We start from the raw sequence: 22921 nt of genomic DNA, 5'->3' as shown, positions 1-22921 counted from the left end.
AATAAATACAAATGGAATATTTTTGAAGTGTTTTCCCAAATGTAGAATAGGGGGGTGTAGCAGGGCAGTGACTTACCCTGCAGCGCCTCCTGCTGGTCATCCAAGGAATTAGCTTTTCCAGCCTTGGGGCACCCTCTGTAGGCTGGTGTCCGCTCACTGCTGGCCCCCCGTGTCCCTCCCAGACCCCAGTGCCCCTTTACCTAGGGGGCTGCCCCCGGCAACACCCCCACAGTCTCTGGGTCTCCCCTCTGCAGGGAACCCCCACCCACTATCCCTACCTCACCTCAGTCTGGCTACTGCCAGTCACCATTGAGCCCTGGCACACTGGGGCAGACTGCAGTATATAAGCCACTCATCACAGACAAGGGGGGCTTTGGACCTGCTGCCTCTGCCTACCTTTGGGCAGCCCCCTGCAACTCCAGTACCTATCCAGCCTTACACTAGGCCTGCAGCCTTGGGGGTTTCCAGGCCGGAGCTTCCCAGCTCCTCTAGCCTTCCCCCAACCCTACTCTACCTCAGGTACTCTGGTATGCTCCCCAGCAGCCAGGCCTGTCTCTCTCCAAAGCTAGAGGAGACTCTCTACCCTTGGCCCACTGCCCTCTTATAAGGGCCAGCTGACCCCTGATTGGGGCATGGCCACAGCTGAGCCTACTTCCCTCCCAGTCAGCCTGAGAACTGCTTGCTCCCAGCCATAGCCCTCTCCTGGGCTGTTTTAAGCGGTTTAAGGCCCGAGCGGGTGACCACCCCGCTACATGGCAGAAAAACCTCACCTGTATCAAAACGTAACCCGTCCACTTCTCCCGCATGTAGCATCGTAGGAATAACATTAATATACACTAGATTACTGTAGATCCCTGCACATACACTTCAGTTTAGCTGACTACCTTTCTGCAATGAAATGTACAAGTCAGGCAGACAGTCAGATACAAACAAACCACCCCTGTCCCCCAGTGAAAACGGTTACTAACCGGTTCTGTAACTGTTGTTTGAGATTTGTTGCACATGTCCATTTCATTCTTGGTGTTGGTGTGCCCACTGCATGGCCATTGGAAACTTTTCCCCTCAGTGGTACCTGTTGGGCAGCTAGAGTTCCCTCAGCTATTGCTTGCTACTGTGCATGGGTATAAAGGGCAGAGCAGAGCTGCCTCTATCCCCCATTCAGTTCCTTCTTGCTGTAACTCTGATAGAGAGGGGAAGGAGGATGAGTTGTTGAATGGACATGTGCAACACACCTCAAAAAACAACCATTATGGAACAGGCTAGTAACAGTTTTTTTCTTCAAGTGATTGCACATGTGCATTCCACTCTTGGTGATTCACAAGCCACAAGACGGGAGGCAGGATTGGAGTCCATTTCAATAAAGATTGGAAAACAACTCATCCCACTCTGGCATCATCTCTGCAATCTTGAGCCACAACATAATGGGAGGCAAATGTGTGGATAGAGGACCAGGGTGCCACTCAACAAATGTCTGCAATTGGAACTTGTGCCAGAAAGGCTGGAAGGCCGATTGTGACCTAGTTGAATGAGCTGTGACTCAGCTGGATGGAGTGACATTAACCAAGTCATAGCACATATACATGCAGGAATGAGATCCAAGAAGACATTCTCTGGGTGGAGACTCATTCACCTCTGTCTATCACTGCTACCAACTGCTGGGAGGACTTACAAAAGTGACTGATTCTGTCCATGTAAAACATGAAGGCTATTCTGGTGTCCAAGGTATGCAAACGTTCTTCCTTCCTGGTTGTATGTGGGTTTGTCTAGAATACAGGAAAATAAGGTGGCTGATTGATGTGGAAAGAGGAAACCATGAGAATGGCCATACTGGGTCAGACCAAAGGTCCATCTAGCCCAGTATCCTGTCTTCCGACAATGGCCAATGCCAGGTACCCCACAGGGAATGAACAGAACAGGTAATCATCAAGTGATCCATTCCCTGTTGCCCATTCCCATCTTCTGGCAAACAGAGGCTAGGGACACCATCCCTGCCCATCCTGGCTCATAGCCATTGATGGACCTATCCTCCATGAACTTAGCTAGTTGTTTTTTTTGAATCCTGTTATAGTCTTGGCCTTCACAACATCCCCTGGCAAAGAGTTCCACAGGTTGACTGTGCATTGTGTGAAAAAAATACTTCCTTTTGTTTGTTTTAAACCTGCTGCCTATTAATTTCATTTGGTGACCCCTAGTTCTTATGTTATGAGAAGAAGTAAATAACACTTCTTTATTTACTTTCTCCAAAACAGTCATGATTTTATAGACCGCTATCATATCCCCCCTTAGTCGTTTCTTTTCCAAGCTGAAAAGTCCCAGTCTTATTAATCTCTCCCTGTTCGGAAGCCGTCCCACACCCCTAATAATTTTTGTTGCCCTTTTCTGAACCTTTTCCAATTTCAATATATCTTTTCTGAGATGGGGCGACCACATCTGCAGGCAGTATTCAAGATATGGGCATACCATGGATTTATATAGAGGCAATGTGATATTTTCTGTCTTATTATCTATCCCTGTCTTAATGATTCCCAACATTCTGTTCGCTTTTTTGACTGCTGCTGCACACTGAGTGGATGTTTTCAGAGAACTATCCACAATGACTCCTAAGATGTCTTTTTTGAGTGGTAACAGCTAATTTAGACCCCATCATTTTATATGTATAGTTGGGATTGTGTTTTCCAAAGTGCATTACCTTTCATTTATCAACATTGAATTTCATCTGCCATTTTGTTCCCCAGTCACCCAGTTTTGTGAGAAACTTTGGGATGAACTACAGATGGGGACACAGGTAAACCTTGTCCTTAAAGAAGATTGCACATGGAGGTCCCAACATTAATGCTCACATTAATGCTCCGTGACTTTTCTGGCTGAGGTAATGGATGCTGAAAATGTCACTTTCACTGATAGATGCACAAGCAGGTAGCCAACGGTTCAAATAGGGGACCCATAAGTCTTGGCAATACTAAGTTTAGATCCATGGGGATCTTGCACTTGAAGGTATAATTTGACTGAGCCCTTTAAAAACCTTGTGGACATGTCACTGGAGAAAACAGTGATTGTCCAATTTAGGATGGAACACTGAAATAGTAGCCAGATGTACTTTGATGGAACTAACTGTAAAGTGTTTCAGGTTTAATAAGTTGTGCAAAATATGAAGAACTGGTTGGTGATACTCCATATTGGCAAGATGACCAGATGAAGAAACACCTCCATTTAGTAATGTAAGTAGCTTTCATAGAAGGCTTTCTACAGTTTAGCTGGACTTCTTGAATGTCTTTCAAGCAAAGCTGCTCTCTAGTTTCTAGCCATGGAATATCCATGTAGTTAAGTGAAGGGTAGAATAGGTGACTATGATTGTAGGAGATTAGGGCTAAATCCAGTGAAAGTTAAATTGGAGGTTTCACCATCATTGATAGGAGAGTGGAGATCCAGTGCTGATGGGCCCTTGCTTGGGCTATAAGTATGACTCTGGCTTGGTCCTGTCTCATCTTTTGCAATACCTTGTAAATAAATGGGATTGGTGAAAAAGCAGAGGAGCCTGCCTGATCACATCAGTAGAAATGTATGTTATGGAATCTGGGCTGTCACCCTGCAGGGAGCAGAACTGCTGATACTTTATTGGACTTTATTGCAAGTGGGTCCACTTGAGAAACACCACCACCACCTTGGAAGACCCCATATATGGTGATTTGGAAATTATCTGCTCACATGGTCTACTGGTCATTCCATACACCTGGCAGCTAAGATACTTTTAGATCTATTGAGTTAGCAATACAGAGTTTCCAGAACAGAGTCGCTTCTTGAAAAAGTGAAGAAAGAGCAGACTTCCCCCTGCTTGGTGAGGTAAAACACTGCCATCATGTTGTCTGTGAGGACTAGCTGGCTGTTTCTTCTCATCGCAGTAGAAATACTTGGCACACCAGTCTAACTGCTTTCAGTTCTCTGACATTGATATGAAAGACCTCTGAGGACCACAGACCTGCATTTGTAGAGAACCCAGGTGGGCTCCCCATCCCAGAGCTGAAGCATCTGTCACTAGCATGAGAGTCAGTAGTGGGTGGGCAAACAAGAATGCTTACACATACCTGGCTGGAGCTGTCCACCATTTAGGGAGGTGAAGACATGGGAGGGCACTCTTACTACTGGGAGTAACTGATGCCAGTCAGCCCTGCAGAGTTCTGAGGTGCAGTCTGGGGTTTTTAATCACATAGGTGCAAGAGGCCATGTGACTCATAAACCTCAAACTGTTGTGTTCCGTTGTGATTGGGTGAGCCTTCCAATCTATAATAATTAATTGAATTGCCCACGTCAAGCTGTCCTACAGTGGCTCAAAAGCATGAGTACCAACCTCAGGGCAGACTTAATAAGCAAGGCACAGACCCTGAATTGGCTGAGAGTTCTATAGTTAGATTTCACCAACCAAGTATCAACTGTAAATTCCTCAAGCACTGTAACAACCTACATGGAGTCACAGCCACTCTCCTTGGATACTCTGATCTATCTTGCCACCTAGGCAAACTTGCCTTTATGATACATGGCCCCTTACACCAAAAATCACAACTATATTCAGGTTACTCCCAGTCCCAAAGAACCAGTCACTTACTCCAGGTCAGTTGCTCCATAGATCTCACACCAAAGACAATGCTTGAAGCCAATCCTATAATAATAAATCTTTAGATAGTTTAACTAGGAAAAGGAAATGAGAGTTATTATTTACAAGGTTAAAGCAAGTAAGTGTATGTACACACATAACTCAGTTCCAGTCTTAAGTCTGAAAAGGTAATCCAAGCTTCTATAAACAAACTCTATATATCCTTTAGGGCTAACCCAGGCCAAACCCTTGCAATCTTTTCCTTATGCTTAGTAATCCTTGCCCCTCAGAGTCCATGCAGCATAAAAGATTGTTTCTCCTTGTTAAGGCCTTTTATTTCTTCCCCTCTTCTGCTTCATGTTGCAAGTTCAGCTGTTGAGATGTCCAACTGAATTCCTCCCCTCTTCATGGGGGAGTGGAAGGGGAAAACAAAGTCTCTTGTCCTCTGATGGCTTGTCTGGTGTTGATGGGCCTTCTTTTGTTGGGCAGGAGATAACACTATCTGTGTCAAACCATATTTCACACTTGGTAATTCTTCTCTCCTGACTGATGATTTACAGTTACAGAGCAAACAATGAACTATTACCTTATAACATGGAATACAGATATTATAAATCTTCTTCTTTCTTATGTCTTGGGTAGGAAGCAACGACGGCACATTTATATCTAGATTTGATAGCCAGTACATTGCTACAGCAGTGAGCTGGTGAATGTCCTTCAGACCCCCGGTTAAAGAATGAAGGAGACAATCAGATAGCTGATGAATCAGATGATCCATTGTTTGTGCCTGGTGACTACAGTTGCATACAGGTGTTTGCCTCATTTTCCATTTAAAGAGGGTTTGTCCACATCTCCCATGAGATGTCCGAATGTGATTCAATCTGCACCAGTCTTTCTGATGTGAATCAAAATGCAGTGGTTCCTTGATAGGGTCAATGAAGGGCTGTTTGTTTCGAGTGGTCAAAACACTCCATCTGATTCTCCATTGAGTCTTTGTCATAAACATACTGCTAAGGGTAGCATAAAATCCCTCCTTTACTAGTAAAGGGTTAAGAAGCTCAGATAACCTGGTTGACACCTGAGCAAAAGGACCAGTAAGGAGAGAAGATACTTTCAAATCTGTGGGGAAGGGTTTTATTTTTGTGCTTTTGTTGTTCTTTCCAGAGACAAAGACAGAGACCGAGCAAGTAATCCAGCTCCTACTGAATGATACATCTACAATTACAGAAAAATAGTAAGTAATAGCAAGGAAATGTTAGAGTATCTTTTGTTTTAGCTTGTGAATTTTCCCTATGCTAAGAGGAAGGTTTATTCCTGTTTTTTTCTAACTTTAAAGTTTTGTCCAGAGGGTAATCCTCTGTGTTTTAAATCTTATTACCCTGTAAAATTATCTTCCATCCTGATTTTACAGAGGTGTTTCTTTTACTTTTTTTTCTTTATAATAAAAGTTCTGTTTTTAAAAATCTGATTGGGGTTTTTAGTGTCCTAAAAACCCAAGGGTCTGGTCTGTGCTCACCTTGTTTACTCTCAAGCCTCCCCAGGAAATGGGCTGAAGAGGTTTGGGGGGATATTTGGGGGAAACAGGAACTCCAAGTGGTCATTTTCCTAAATATTGGTCTAACTCACTTGGTGGTGGAGGCGACACCGTTCCAAGGACAAGGAAGAATTTGCTCCTTGGGGAAGCTTTTAACCTAAGCTGGTAGAAATAAGCTTACAGGGTCTTTCATGCGGGTCCCCACATCTGTACCCTAGAGTTCAGAGTGGGGAGGGAACCCTGACAGCCTCAATGTCAAAGTTGGGTGTAAGGGTCTTCATACGGTTCCATAGAGGGTTGCGAGATTTTTATCTTGTGTTTGGTGGGTTCTGCAGGTCATCGTGCACTCAAATCCTTGCATTTGCATTGACATGGTTAAGAAAGCGAGATATCTGAGTTGCTCTTCTAATTGTGAAGGCTGGATGTGCGATAGGACCAGGAGCCAGTTGACTGGAGTCGGTTTAAGCATTCCTGACAATATGCGCATAATGTTACTGAGTTGAGTGTCAAGGAATTTAGTGTGACTGCTGTGAGACCACACTGGTGCACAATATTCAGCTGCAGAATATACCAAGCCAATTGTTGCAGTTTGTAAGGTCTGTGGACTGGAGCCCCATGATGTTGCAGCCTGTTTTCCAATAAGCGGGACAGGAGACCTGACCTTATCATGGGTGTTCTCAAGGTATTGTCGAAAAGTCAAACTCCAGTTCAGTGTGATGAAGATACTTTGGGTTAGCCTTGTGGCTGACGCTCTCGCCACAGAACTGCACATCAAGTATGGTATTAGCTATTTTATGGTTACCATGGTTTTTTTCCCGGTTAGGCTTAAGTTTCCAGCTTTGGAACTAATCAGCCATTGTGCTAAGATCTCGGGTTAGGGTGCAGCTGATGGTATGAAGGCTTGTATGCTGAACAGCTAAGGCAATATCATCTGCATACATGAATTTCTTTGACTCCGTCGCTGGTATAATCGTGGTATATAGATTAAAAAGTATCGGGGCCAGGACAGGAGGTCTGTGGGATGCCTGAATTAAGAGATCTTGTTGACTGATTTGGCTATTAAGGTGTACCTTAAAGCAGCAGTCCCCGGTAATTGCTGCCAAGAGGTGGATTGTTCACTGGCAGTGAATGACACGGGAGACCTTGAGGAGGAGGCCCTGTCTCTAGACAGTGTCGTATGCCGAGGACAGGTAAACAAAGGCAATCGTTGTCTTTCACTTACGTTGGAATCCTGCCTCAGTGTGGCTGGAAAGTGAAGCTACGTGGTCACAACATGAAATCCTGTCTGTTCTGCTGTGAGAATGTCTTTGATAATATCAGACAGATGATGGAGCAGCATCCATTCCATGACCTTGCTGGTGGTTGAGAGGAGAGAGATGGGGCAGTAGCTGGCTGCATCCTCTGGGGATTCCCCAGGCTTCAGTAGCACATCCACTGTTGCCTGTTGCCAGCTTGTTGGCACTTCTCCATTTAAAAAAAATATTATACGTGAGATTAATGCATGCAGCAAATTTACAAGCAATCCATTAAGTCAAGACACTAAACACATTTTAACAGTATTAACGCACATAAGAGCCAGACTGGCTCCAGCTGTGCATTTGTCAGTGTTAAGCTGAGGTCTATGGACCTTGGCATGAGCCTGGTATGCCAGCATCACAATGTGGAACCTGGAGTGTGGAAGAAGGGCCCTGTCTTGAGATGAATCCAGTACAGCCCCTATAAACTCTAGCCTCTTGATTGGGGAGAGGAGAGATTTTTCTGTATTGATTAACAATCCCAGAGCATTGAAGGTTGACTGGATCAGGGCAGCATTGCTCTACACTAGCCATTTGGCCGGGCCTTTGAGAAGTCAGTTGTTTAGGTAGGGGTAAACGTGCACTTCTCATCTTCAGACGAATGCAGCTACTACTGCCATGACCTTTGTAAAGACCATGGGAGCTGATGACAGCCTGAAAAATAGTACCATGAACTAGTGATGATTTTGATGTACCAGAAATTGAAGATATTTCACGTGAGCTTGATTGCCATATCAAAGTAGGACTTTTTAAAGTCAAGGGCAGCATATCAGTCACCAGGATACAGGGAAGGGATAATAAAAGGTAGGGTGATCATGCAAAACGTTATCCTTTTTAAGAATTTTGTTGAAATGGCACAGGTCTAAAATTGATCTGAGGTCTCCCTTTGCTTTTGGAATTAGGAAGTATCACGGATAAAACACTTTCCTTCTGAGTCTACATGGAACCTCCTCTATGGCTCCTGAGTGAAGGAGCAATTGAGCTTCCTGGATAAGGAATTTCTCATGAGAATGGTCTCTGGAGAGGCTGGGGATGGAGGAGTAGAAGCAAACAGGATACTATCCGATTTCCACAGTGCTCAAGACCCACTGGTCCAAAGCAATCCCAAACAAAGCACTGCAAAAGTGGAACAGATGACTTGTGAGGGTGAAGGGGTTCGAGTCTGGACACTGGTATGTCGACCCTCAGTTGGCCCGTCAAAATCCCTATTTTGTGGTTCCTTGGTGTCTTGAAGGGCCCAGACCCAGAGACAAAGCAACAGGAGGACTATGCCTATAATCCTTGGAACCTCTTTTTTTGCTAGGTCCTTCTGAGGAGAAGAGGGATATCTGCATGTCTGCTGTGGCCAATAGTGCTTCCAGACTGGAGCAGGTGTGTGCAGAAATTCAATGTTGATAAATACAAAGTAATGCACATTAGAAAACAGTCCCAACTATACATACAAAATGATGGGGTCTAATGTAGGATTCATACAGGGTTCATGCGCTTGGCAACATTCAGGGCACACCCGGAGTGTTGTGCAGGAGCTGTGCACACACAGCTCTTCTCAAGGGCATGATCCTTGGAATCTCGCCCAGATGACATGAACCATGGGAAGCCTCCCAGGACTGGGCTCAAGGCCCGAGAGCAAGGAATGCGGTAGATAGAAATTGGTAAATAAGAATGCTAAACAAAGCCAGTGTATTCCTTTTATCTGTTGGAGAATGTAATGCACGGGGGGAGAGAAAAGAATAAAGGAGAGGGTGGAAAGCTGACAGGCAGAAGCCTGTTAGCAGACCAGCTTGCTTGCTTGCTTAAAGCTCTGTGCTGTCTTGTCATTGAACCGCAACAGTCTAAGTTAACTGTTATCAAGAAAGATATCCGAGTTAGTATGGATAGTTCTCTGAAACAACTGCTCAATGTGAAGCAGCAGTCAAAAAAAGCTAACAGAATGGTAGAAATCATTGGGAAAGAGAGAGATAATAAAACAGAAAATATCATAATGCCACTACATAAATCCAAGGTACCCCCATCCATTGCAGACCTTATGGAATACTGTGTATGGAAAGCCTGCCATGAGTACTTGTAATTTAATGGATAAGTAATGAGCAGTCTGCTATTGGGCTCAAATGGGGGTCCCATTAAACCTAGTAGGACCACATTTGGTCCCAAGAAGGAGGTGGGCTCCCTGACTGGGGGCAAAAAAACGTGTAAGACACTTTAGAAACCTAGCCACAGTCAGGTGGTGGTTGAGGAACTGTAGCCTCAGATGGGGCGAGGGGGGAGGGTGATGTTCTGAGTTGGCTAACAAGTGAACTTGAACTGAGCTAATGGACAGTCCTGAGCATTTTCACGTCAGCAGAAAAACAGAATAGGTGGAATTTGGGAGTCAGTGTTGCTCAGCCCAACTAAGAAATCTCTTACACTTGGCAGCATGTGCTAGTCTGATGGAATCCTTTCTGTTTTGTTCTGGATGTGCAGAGAGCAGGATCTTTCTATGTCTGTCATCCATCCAGTGCCCATGCTGTCAGATGTAAGGAAACTGGATCTGGATATTTTCATTGTCCTGAGATATTAAGAGGTAAGGGTTCTAGAGTGCAACCTGAAAAAACCATCAAATCTGGATACCAAGCTGTCTTGGCCACGTGGGTGTTATCATGATGATAGTCACCAAATCCTGTCTTATATCTCTTAAGACAGATGAGAGTGATGGGAGAGTAAACGTACATCATCCCTGGAGACTGTGGAGTGAGGAATGCATCTGACAGGAATCCTGGGCTTAACCTCCCCTCAGGCAGAACTGGAGGTATTTCTTGTTAGTGTCTCTTGCAAACAGGCCTATTGATGGTTGATTTCACTCCTGAAAGATGTTTTGGATAACGGAATCTTTGATTGCCCACCTGTAGTCCATAGAGAATTGCCTGCCTAAATCAGGGGTTCTCAAACTGGGGGTCAGGACCCCTCGGGGGTCACAAGGTTATTATATGGGGGGTCGCGAGCTGTCAACCTCCACCCCAAATCCCACTTTGCCTCCAGCATTTATAATGGTGTTAAATATATAAAAAAGTGTTTTTAATTTATAAGGGGGGTCGCACTCAGAGGCTTGCTATGTGAAAGGGGTCACCAGTACAAAAGTTTGAGAGCCACTGGCCTAAATGATCTGCTAGGACATTTTGCAGCCCTGAGAGTATAGTACTATGGGGGAAGACTCACTGGCTGATGCACCAATTCCAGAATCGAACTGCATCCTGGCATGGGAGGTGGGGGAGGGAGGAGACTGGACTCCTCCCTGTCTGTTTATATAAAACATGGTCATTATGTTGTCAGTCATGATTTGTCTGGCAGAAATGCAATGTAGGCTCAGTGTATTGCTGTGAGATTTAATACACTTATGTGCTGTCAATTCTCGATGCAGATACATAGACCTTGCACCTGGGGGCATCATAAGCATGTGCCCCCCATCATAAGAAGGGTGCATCCGTCACTAACTTCTTGCTGGGAAAAGGTTAGGAGAATGATACACCCCTGCACTCTTGATTGGGATCCTTCCACCATTTCAATGACAAGAGAACCTCAGAGGGAACTTGCACTGACATGCCGACATGGTATTTGTTTAGCAGGTACACAGACTTCAGCTAGCTCTGCATATAGTGATGGTGACATCTGGCTTTTTATGTGACACATATGCTGCAGCAGACTCAGGCATGTTCTTATCATGGTGCATGGTTGTTTCTGTAAGGGTCTGTCTTGGGGCAGGTAGGTCCTGGCTGTGGTGGAGTCCAAAATGGCTCCCATGAATTCTGTTCTCTGTGTGAGTGTGAAGGAGGATTTCTTTCTGAGTTTTAGGCTGAAGTCAAAGAGTTGGAGAAATCAATGGATGGTATCCTGAACCTGATCTGGTGACTTCCCTCAAACCAACCAGTGCATGGATAAATTATTCTTTGTTTTCAAGGGTAAGCTGTTACTATGCCACAATTAATAGAAGGTACAAAATAAAAAAAAACAACCAAGGAGATGAATGAACTTTTCCTAACGCCCCATTTCCTTCCTGTGAATTTCTGCAGAACGTAAGCAGATTTCCTGCAAAGCCCCCATCAACTTCAGTGGGAATAAAAAAAGTGTCCTTAATTACAGAGAAAAATGATAAAAAACAATAATAGTACTTTACAGCTCCCTTAAGGGGTGGCCTATTTTCCCTGGCTCCTGCACCACAGCTACCACACTGTGTAGCAGTTTCCTGATCAGTGTCCTTGTCTACCTAGAGACCGGACTAGACAGATTCCATTTAATCAAAAAGAGGCACAATTTCTAAGGACATAGTAGTATTTGATTTTTCTTTTTTAAAAAATACCCTTCTGTCTGAAGTTTGGAAACGAACAGAAATGTACATTTTCCTGTTTCCTGGTACAAAAACACATTGACTTTCACTCTTAATTCATTCCCCAAGTCATGCTATTACTTCTATCTGTTTCAGAAAGGTGTTTGATGTACAGTAGAATAATAGCATCATTTGTAGAGATAGTTACTTTCACAACAGCTGGATTTCCTACAGTTAATATATGTATTTGATCTTCAAGGATCAGATCATCAAACCTGCTCCAATTGCTTTGAGATGCATTAGTGGCACAAAATCATAAAGCCAGTGGCCACGGTCCCATGAGGATTTCCCCTATTTAGGGAAGTCCTTGAGTGGCATAGAGTTACCATAGCACCAAATCCTCTCCCAGGACACAGGGCATTTCCAGGATAAAGTGGGCATGGTTATCCGTATGTCCTGGCTGCCTGAATGGCCCCTCTGCATCACTGGCATCCAGGAGTAAATTAATCAGAAAGCTGTGCTATTTTATGCTGGGATCCAGCCTTGCCTCGGACTTATGGGAGAGTAAAGACGGCATAATGTGATTCTCCCCTTCTTCTCGCCCCTGTCATCTCAGTAATTGCACTGCACACAGCTCAGCCAAATCACAGGACCAGGGGCCAAGCAAAGTCAGTCATAACAGTTGTTCTCCCCCCAATCTCCATATTCCAGACCACGTACATTTTCTATTTAACTGTCTGTAATCCATGTAACACCTTTCTGGTGATATAAATGAAAAGTTCATATTAGCAACTACCTCATTTGTGTACTGATAAATATAATCGTTCACAGATTAGTAGACAATTTTAAAAGTACAGATCTCAGAAACTGAAGAGGTTGGTTATAACTGTCACTGAAAACAAGTAAATCAAAGATGAAATGTAGGTACCATGACACCCATCACTCAGGGCATAAATAAAGAACTAAATGGTGCCATGATTGCTTCTTGCATTGAATAATCTGCCATTGCAAGAGTGCTTTAGCAAATCAGTTATGTGTATAGCATCTTTTTAAGTAGGTTTCAACCCCACTTTACTAAAGGGTAGGCACAGACCAGATGCAACATAATAACAAGCACAGGCACGGCTACTGCTCCAGAATGCTCTCTGCCCCCACCAGTTCTGTCCCCAATAGAAAAGCCTCTTGCTCAGACATTGTGGGGGGACCAAGATTTGGGCTTAAGGCCTATGATATGCTTCCAGCAATACCGTATACTGTATTCTAATGAGGTCCAAACAAGTCTTAATACAAACTAATAATTCATATGGAAAATAATTACACATGCATGGCAATAAAAGCTCCCCATTTTAAGGGCCATCTCGAATAATTTATAGCCATCTTATGGGGTCATTTCATACACTTAGGCATTGGCAGGATGACCCGTATGTACGTTAAACATTTCAAGAAGATTATATACCAGCTGCGTCCAGTTAATTTTTGTCTGTCAAAATACAAATATTATCTGCCAGATTTAGAAACTGTTAAGGCTTTTTCCCCTTTAAATCTTATAATGAAGTTTGTGGTTTTCTTCATGGTGGATAACACTGCCTTGATTGCTGAAATAGTTTTTCCTTAGCAGACCACCAATTCAGAACCAGTAGCAGTATCCAGTATCCAGAGTAACATACTGACATGGAAGATTACATGAGCTTTGGGATGTCAGGGGACAAGAGGGAAGGTTCTCTCATGGATTGGTAACTGGTTAAAAGATAGGAAACAAAGGATAGGAATAAATGGCCATTTTTCAGAATGGAGAGAGGTAAATAGTGATGTCCTTCAGGGTATGTACTGGTACCAGTCCTATTCAATATATTCATAAATGATCTGAGAAAAAAGGATAAACAGTGAGGTGGCAAAATTTGCTGATGACACAACTACTCAAGATAGTTAAGTCCCAGGCAGACTGCGAAGAGCTACAAAAGAATCTCTCAAAACTAGGTGACTGGGCAACAAAATGGCAGATGAAATTCAGTGTTGATAAATGAAAGGTAATGCACATTGGAAAACATAATCCCAACTATACATATAAAATGGTGGGTCTAAATTAGCTGTTACCACTCAAGAAAGACATCTTGGGAGTCATTGTGGATAGTTCTCTGAAAACATCCACTCAGTGTGCAGCAGCAGTCAAAAAAGTGAACAGAATGTTGGGAATCATTAAGAAAGGAATAGATAATAAGACAGAAAATATCACATTGCCTCTGTATAAATCCATGGTATGCCCATATCTTGAATACTGCCTGCAGATGTGGTCGCCCCATCTCAAAAAAGATATACTGGAATTGGAAAAGGTTCAGAAAAGGGCAACAAAAATGATTAGGGGTATGGAACAGCTTCCGAACAGGGAGAGATTAATAAGACTGGGACTTTTCAGGTTGGAAAAGAAACGACTAACGGGGGTATGATAGAGGACTATAAAATCATGACTGTTTTGGAGAAAGTAAATAAAGAAGTGTTATTTACTCCTTTTCATAACACAAGAAGTAGGGGTCACCAAATGAAATTAATAAGCAGCAGGTTTAAAACAAACAAAAGGAAGTACGCTCACAATGCACAGTCAACCTGTGGAACTCTTTGCCAGGGGATGTTGTGAAGGTCAAGACTATAATAGGGTTAAAAAAGAACTAGATAAATTCATGGAGGATAGGTCCATCAATGGCTATTAGCCAGGATGGGCAGGGATGGTGTTCCTAGCCTGTTTGCCAGAAGCTGGGAATGGATCACTTGATGATTACCCGTTCTGTTCTGTTCTCTCAGGCACCTGACATTGGCCACTGTCAGAAGACAGGATACTGGGCTAGGTGGAATTTTGGACTGACCCAGTATGGCTGTTCTTATGTTCTTATCCAACTGATACAATAAGTGCATGACTTTTTTATATTAAAGTATTCTGGAGATTTAAGACTGCGAAAGATCAGCACGTAGGCCCAAATTCTACCCACAGAAAACCTATTCAAATCAATAGACGTATCTAAGTATCAAAAGGCAAAATATGGTCCATGCTGTTTACCAGTTGCAAATATTTAAAATGGAAGAAAAAAAGTAAGCAATTGTAGGCTGAAAGCTGATATTTCATCAAACATAGTTACACATATAAACTCTGAAAAAATACAGTACTGTACACTGGGGCTGACAACCATAAGCAGAATGTTACTGTATTTATCAAAATGCACTAATTATGTAATAATGACCAATAGGAAGAGCATTTATTGGAATTTAGTGATCAGCTGAAGGCCCAAGGTGATGCCAAGAGCTCTTAACCCCAAAGATCTTAAACTGCCTTTGAAGAGGAGCAGCATACACCATCAGCTAGAATGTGCTACAGTTAGTTACAAGCATATTAACTGGATGAGGACTGGCCACATTCCCTATCTTTCTCAAATGCAGCCACTATAGTTGCATGCGGCCACCAGAGGCTTTTTATGCAGCCACAGCCTCCTTGGCAGTGACTGGTGGGGGCAAAGCTGCGGCCCCTCTTCTGGAGCCACAAACACCAGAGAAGCAGTCAGCTGGTATAAGTTCCCCACCTTCCTGGGGATAGTGGGGCTCAGGCTTCCAGCTTCACCCCTGGGATGGTGGGCAGTAGCCTCTGTCCCTTGGCCGTGGAGATTTGGGCTTTGTGAATAATGTAGCTGAAGTCAATGTACTTAGATCTACTTATCGCAGTATCTTCACTGCAGTGTGTGAATGGGAAATGCTCTCCTGTCGATTCCCATTGCACTTCTTGTTGAGATGGGGTACCAGAGTTGATGCTAGAGCGATCAGGGGTCGATTTATCCTGTCTATACTAGACACGATAAATCGACCCCCGCTAGATTGATCGCTGCCCATCGATCTGGCCGGTAGTATTGACAAGCCGTAAGTCTGTTGTGAAAAGTGATATTTGTATGTTTGTTAATATCACTTTTCGTTGCCTCCCAGCTAGCTAACAAGTCTGCTGCTATGAAAAGTGATATTAACAAACATACAAATATCACTTTTCAGAGAAGCACACTTACTAGCTAACAAGTCTGAAAAAAAAAGCAACCAAAAAAGCAAAAGAAACAACAACAACAAAAGACAAGAACATGCAGTGTTGGATCATATTAAAGAAGTTCTGTATTAAAATCACAAATGAGTTTGATTCCCCATAGTTTAAATTCCAGGGTATTACTAATTAAGAGGTCTCTTGGTTTTTGGTACTGTTTCTCTCCCACCATGTGTGAAACTTGCAAGCTGCTAATTGTGTTAGTACATTCTAAGACAGTCTGTTCTCAAAGCAATTCTTTATAACAACAACTACTCACACAGAGAGAGACTCAAAGCAATAGTCTGTAACAATAGAAACAGCACCCAGAGACTCCCCGCCCTTTTGTTGTATTCATCTCGTTTTGTTAACAATTGTGATTAAAATAGAGGATGTATGTGGATGGATGCTTGGTGTGGATAACAACTGAATGATCAGGGAAGTGCCAGCCTAAGAATCCAGTGTCCATCGGCTGAAGAAGGCCTCTAGTGGAAATAACCAGAGGACCCCCGGAGGGCAGACTGGAATCCACCCAACAGCCTCAAGAATGGGAGAACCAAAGAACAAGATAACATCTGGCAGCACGGAGCTGTCAGGAATGTGCCATCTGCTGATTGATTCAGCAACAGCATGATGAAGCAATTTCCATAGACTGGCGTAGGAAGAAATTCCTATAAAAATGGACTCTAGAAAGTGAGAACTTTGGGGTCTGATTCTGCAAACCAACTTCCAGGAGCATCAGATGTGCATCTGACAAGGCCCTGCTACCTCCTCATGTCCAGGCCACCTGGCCAGTGGCTTGGCATGAGCAACTCTAAGGCTGGTAACTATGATAACAACCTTGCAGAACCTCTGTGTGTGTCTGTGTGTGTATGAATGAATGTGTGATTAAATATGAGATTGAATGGAATGTTATAGCTATAACTAACTGCTTACTATGATTCTTTCTGTATTCACAATAAATGTGGTATTTTGCCTTTTCCCCTTTCATAAGATTCTGCTGGTTTTTATTTTATTGGTATAACAAAAGCACCTTCTTTGTTTCTATTCTATTCAGGTCCAGTAAAGAATAGAGACAGCCATACATTATTTTTATTATTGAATCTGCAAAAATAACCCTACATAAATAAATTACAATGATTTGGACATGTATATATGCATATTTATTTGTTTTTTCTAAAGTTAATTATGTATTTTAGGAAAAATTGTCAGAGCAGCCACCGGCAAGAGTTGGTAGCCACACTCTGAGGCCACCAAAATTTTTCTTGTGAGACCCCCAGTGAGCAGATCCCCCTCTGCATCCTAGGGTGGTAATAGATCTCCCTGCCTAGTACTTTCCAAATATTTAGGCCCAGGTTTTCAAAAGTAAGAACCTAAAGTTAGGCACTGAATCTATATTTTGTCTCCTAAGTGGCCAGATTTTTAGAAGAGCTGAACACCCAGAAATTTCCATTTACCTTATCACAGGGCAAGGCTTCTCCCGGGCTTTCAAGCACACACTGTCACACCCACTCTATGTTTACTGTGCAAACATAGGCGAATAAAAACAAACAGAAACAGTCCCTCAGTTCACCCTTTGTCCTTGGGTTTCATGACCTCCCCATCCACGGGCAAGTGATCCTGCTTTTTGCAGTATGTCTACACTACAAAATTAGGTCGAATTTATAGAAGTTGGTTTTGTAGAAAGCGTTTTTATGCAGTTGATTGTGTGTGTCCCCACACAAATGCTCTAAGTGAATGTAGTCGGCGGAGTGTGTCCACAATACCGAGGCAACCGTCGACTTCCGGAGCATTGCACTTTGGGTGGCTATCTCACAGTTCCCGCAGTCTCCGCCGCGCATTTGCATTTTGGGTAGAAATCCCAGTGCCTGGTGGGGCTAAAACATTGTCGCAGGTGGTTCTGGGTACATATCGTCAGGCCCCCGTTCCCTCCCTCCCTCCGTGAAAGCAAGGGCAGACAATCGTTTTGCGCCTTTTTTCTTGAGTTACCTGTGCAGATGCCATACCACGGCAAGTATGGAGCCCGCTCAGCTAACCATCACCGTATGTCTCCTGGGTGCTGGCAGACGTGGTACTGCATTGCCACACAGCAGCAGTTTATTGCCTTTTGGCAGCAGACAGTGCAATATGACTGGTAGCCGTCATCGACATAGTCCTGGGTGCTCTTTTAACCAGGCGCATGGGCAAACATGGGAGTAACTCAGCCAGGTCATTTCCCTTGTTTCGTCTTGTGGCAATTCAGTCCCGCACTGTCTATTAATCTCCAGCTAGCAGAAGATGATGGCCAATAGTCATACTGCACCGTCTTCTGCCGAGCACCCAGGTGTTAACGATGGCTAGCAGTCGTACTGCACAGTCTGCTGCCAGCAAGATGTATAAAGATAGATGAAGTGGCTCAAAACAAGAAATAGACCAGATTTGTTTTGTATTCATTTTCTCCTCCCTCCCTCTGTGAAATCAGCGGCTTGCTAAACCCAGTTTTGAGCTCTATCCTTGAGGTTTTGAGTTCTATCCTTGAGGGGGCCATTCAGTCTCTCGCAAAGCCACCCCCTTTGTTGATTTTAATTCCCTGTAAGCCAACCCTGTAAGCCATGTTCGTCAGTCGCCCCTCCCTCCATCAGGGCAACGGCAGACAACCGTTCTGCACCTTTTTTCTGTGTAGACGCCATAGCATGGCAAGCGTGGAGCTCGCTCAGATCACTTTGGCAATTAGGAGCACATTAAACACCACACGCATTATCCAGCAGTATATGCAGCACCAGAACCTGGCAAAGCGAAACCAGGCAAGCAGGCGACGTCAGCGCGGTGACGAGAGTGATGAGGACATGGACACAGACTTCTCTCAAAGCACGGGCCCTGGCAATGTGGACATCACGGTGCTAATGGGGCAGGTTCATGCAGTGGAACGCCGATTCTGGGCTCGGGAAACAAGCACAGACTGGTGAGACCGCATAGTGTTGAAGGTCTGGGATGATTCCCAGTGGTTGCGAAACTTTCACATACGTAAGGGCACTTTCATGGAACTTTGTGACTTGCTTTTCCTTGCCCTGAGGCGCAAGAATACCAAGATGAGAGCAGCCCTCACAGTTCACAAATGAGTGGCAATAGCCCTGTGGAAGCTTGCAATGCCAGACAGCTACCGGTCAGTCGGGAATCAATTTGGAGTGGGCAAATCTACTGTGGGGGCTGCTGTGATGCAAGTAGCCAAAGCAATCAAAGATCTGCTGCTATCAAGGTAGTGACCCTGGGAAATGTGCAGGTCATAGTGGATGGCTTTGCTGCAATGGGATTCCCTAACTGTGGTGGGGCCATAGACGGAACCCATATCCCTATCTTGGCACCGGAGCACCAAGCCGGCGAGTCCATAAACCGCAAGGGGTACTTTTCAATACTGCTGAAAGTACTGGTGGATCACAAGGGATGTTTCACCAACATCAACGTGGGATGGCCGGGAAAGATACATGACGCTCGCATCTTCAGGAACTCTGGTCTGTTTCAAAAGCTGCAGGAAGGGCCTTTATTCCCAGACCAGAAAATAATCTTTGGGGATGTTGAAATGCTTATAGTTATCCTTGGGTACCCAGCCTACCCCTTAATGCCATGGCCCATGAAGCCATACACAGGCAGCCTGGACAGTAGTCAGGAGCTGTTCAACTACAGGCTGAGCAAGTGCAGAATGGTGGTAGAATGTGCATTTGGACATTTAAAAGCGCGCTGGTGCAGTTTACTGACTCGGTTAAACCTCAGCAAAACCAATATTCCCACTGTTATTACTGCTTGCTGTGCGCTCCACAATATCTGTGCGAGTAAGGGGGAGACGTTTATGGCGGGGTGGGAGGTTGAGGCAAATCGCCTGGCCGCTGGTTACGCACAGCCAGACACCAGGGCAGTTAGAAGAGCACAGAAGGGCGCGGTGCGCATCAGAGAAGCTTTGAAAACCAGTTTCATGACTGGCCAGGCTACGGTGTGAAAGTTCTGTTTGTTTCTCCTTGATGAAACCCCCTGCCCCTTGGTTCACTCTACTTCCCTGTAAGCTAACCACCCTCCCCACCTCCCTTTGATCACCACTTGCAGAGGCAATAAAGTCATTGTTGCTTCACATTCATGCATTCTTTATTCATTCATCACACAAATAGGGGGACAACTACCAAGGTAGCCCAGGAGGGGTGGTGGAGGAGAGAAGCACCGGGAGGGGTGGTGGAGGAGGGAAGGACAAGGCCACACAGCACTTGAAAAGTGTAAAACTTTAAAACTTATTGAAGGCCAGCCTTCTGTTGCTTGGGCAATCCTCTGGGGTGGAGTGGCTGGGTGGCTGGAGGCCCCCCCACCGCGTTCTTGGGCGTCTGGGTGAGGAGGCTATGGAACTTGGGGAGGAGGGCAGTCGGTTACACAGGGGCTGTAGCGGCGGTCTGTGCTCCTGCTGCCTTTCCTGCAGCTCAACCATACGCTGGAGCATATTGGTTTGATCCTCCAGCAGCCTCAGCATTGAATCCTGCCTCCTCTCATCACGCTGCCGCCACCTTTCAGCTTCAGCCCTCTCTTCTTCAGCCCACCACTTACTCTCTTCAGCCTGCCACCTCTCCTCCCAGTCATTTTGTGCTTTCCTGCACTCTGACATGGTCTGCCTCCACGCATTCGTCTGTGCTCTGTCAGTGTGGGAGGACAGCATGAGCTCAGAGAACATTTCATCACGAGTGCGTTTTTTTCACCTTCTAATCCTCTCTAGCCTCTGGGAAGGAGAAGATCCTGTGATCCTTGAAACACGTGCAGCTGGTGGAGAAAAAAAAGGGACAGTGGTATTTAAAAAGACACATTTTATAGAACAATGGGTACACTCTTTCACGGTAAACCTTGCTGTTAACATTACATACATAGCACATGTGCTTTCGTTACAAGGTCGCATTTTGCCTCCCCCCCAGCATGTGGCTAGCCCCTCCCCCCTCTCCCCTCCCCATGGCTAACAGCGGGGGACATTTCTGTTCAGCCACAGGCAAACAGCCCATCAGGAACGGGCACCTCTGAGTGTAAACTTAAGAAAAGCACCTTATTTCAACCAGGTGACCATGAATGATATCACTGTCCTGAGGATAACACAGAGAGATAAAGAACAGATGTTGTTTGAACGCCAGCAAACATACACTGCAATGCTTTGTTCTACAATGATTCCCGAGTACGTGCTACTGGCTGGAGTGTCCTACCATGGTGGATGGAATAAGGCTGCCCTCCCCAGAAACTTTTGCAAAGGCTTTCGGAGTATATCCAGAAGAGCCACGAATGCCAGGGCAAATCAATCATCAAACATGGTTGCTTTCAAACCGTGTATAGTATTTTAAAAAGGTACACTCACCAGAGGTCCCTTCTCCTCCTGGCGGGTCCGGGAGGCAGCCTTGGGTGGGTTCAGGGGGTACTGGCTCCAGGTCTAGGGTGAGAAACAGTTCCTGGCTGCCAGGAAAAATGGTTTCTCCACTTGCTTGCTGCAAGCTATCTTCCTCATCCCCAAAACCTGCTTTCATGTTGCCTCCATCTCCATTGAAGGAGTCATAGAATCATAGAATATCAGGGTTGGAAGGGACCCCAGAAGGTCATCTAGTCCAACCCCCTGCTCAAAGCAGGACCAATTCCCAGTTAAATCATCCCAGCCAGGGCTTTGTCAAGCCTGACCTTAAAAACTTCTAAGGAAGGAGATTCTACCACCTCCCTAGGTAACGCATTCCAGTGTTTCACCACCCTCTTAGTGAAAAAGTTTTTCCTAATATCCAATCTAAACCTCCCGCACTGCAACTTGAGACCATTACTCCTCGTTCTGTCATCTGCTACCATTGAGAACAGTCTAGAGCCATCCTCTTTCAGGTAGTTGAAAGCAGCTATCAAATCCCCCCTCATTCTTCTCTTCTGCAGGCTAAACAATCCCAGCTCCCTCAGCCTCTCCTCATAACTCATGTGTTCCAGTCCCCTAATCATTTTTGTTGCCCTTCGCTGGACTCTCTCCAATTTATCCACATCCTTCTTGAAGTGTGGGGCCCAAAACTGGACACAGTACTCCAGATGAGGCCTCACCAATGTCGAATAGAGGGGAACGATCACGTCCCTCGATCTGCTCGCTATGCCCCTACTTATACATCCCAAAATGCCATTGGCCTTCTTGGCAACAAGGGCACACTGCTGACTCATATCCAGCTTCTCGTCCACTGTCACCCCTAGGTCCTTTTCCGCAGAACTGCTGCCTAGCCATTCGGTCCCTAGTCTGTAGCTGTGCATTGGGTTCTTCCGTCCTAAGTGCAGGGTCCTGCACTTATCCTTATTGAACCTCATCAGATTCCTTTTGGCCCAATCTTCCAATTGGTCTAGGTCCTTCTGTATCCTATCCCTCCCCTCCAGCGTATCTACCACTCCTCCCAGTTTAGTATCATCCGCAAATTTGCTGAGAGTGCAATCCACACCATCCTCCAGATCATTTATGAAGATATTGAATAAAACCGGCCCCAGGACCGACCCTTGGGGCACTCCACTTGATACCGGCTGCCAACTAGACATGGAGCCATTGATCACTACCCGTTGAGCCCGACAATCTAGCCAGCTTTCTACCCACCTTATAATGCATTCATCCAGCCCATACTTCCTTAACTTGCTGACAAGAATACTATGGGAGACCGTGTCAAAAGCTTTGCTAAAGTCAAGAAACAATACATCCACTGCTTTCCCTTCATCCACAGAACCAGTAATCTCATCATAAAAGGCGATTAGATTAGTCAGGCATGACCTTCCCTTGGTGAATCCATGCTGGCTGTTCCTGATCACTTTCCTCTCATGCAAGTGCTTCAGGATTGATTCTTTGAGGACCTGCTCCATGATTTTTCCAGGGACTGAGGTGAGGCTGACTGGCCTGTAGTTCCCAGGATCTTCCTTCTTCCCTTTTTTAAAGATTGGCACTACATTAGTCAAACAACACGGCTGGGGTAGTGGTGGCTGAACCCCCTAAAATGGCATGCAGCTCATCATAGAAGCGGCATATTTGGGGCTCGGACCCGGAGCAGCCGTTCGCCTCTCTGCTTTTCTGGTAGGCTTGCCTCAGCTCCTTAAGTTTCAAGCGGCACTGCTTCAGGTCCCTGTTATGGCCTCTGTCCTTCATGCCCTGGGAGATTTTGACAAATGTTTTGGCATT

General features: G+C 44.9%; 1 long non-coding RNA gene across 3 annotated transcripts; it reads left to right on the top strand.

The window, feature by feature from the left end:
* The first annotated feature begins 2668 nt into the window (after window positions 1-2668).
* On the top strand, window positions 2669-15011 carry LOC140904443 (uncharacterized). 3 transcript variants are annotated; one of them, XR_012156531.2, is made up of 10 exons: window positions 2669-3218; window positions 5753-5822; window positions 8015-8221; window positions 8320-8589; window positions 8721-8788; window positions 9878-9977; window positions 10093-10202; window positions 10812-11016; window positions 11243-11349; window positions 14511-15011. It is a non-coding gene; the product is annotated as an uncharacterized LOC140904443 (long non-coding RNA). The 3 variants fall into 3 exon arrangements; XR_012156538.2 differs by lacking the exon at window positions 8015-8221; XR_012156544.1 differs by lacking the exon at window positions 10812-11016.
* Window positions 15012-22921: the final 7910 nt, after the last annotated feature.

The sequence above is a fragment of the Lepidochelys kempii genome, chromosome 1 (genome assembly GCF_965140285.1).
Source record: "Lepidochelys kempii isolate rLepKem1 chromosome 1, rLepKem1.hap1, whole genome shotgun sequence".
Lineage (NCBI taxonomy): Eukaryota > Metazoa > Chordata > Testudines > Cheloniidae > Lepidochelys > Lepidochelys kempii.
Note: the sequence above shows the minus strand (reverse complement) of the source record. Positions and strands in the feature narration are given on the sequence as shown.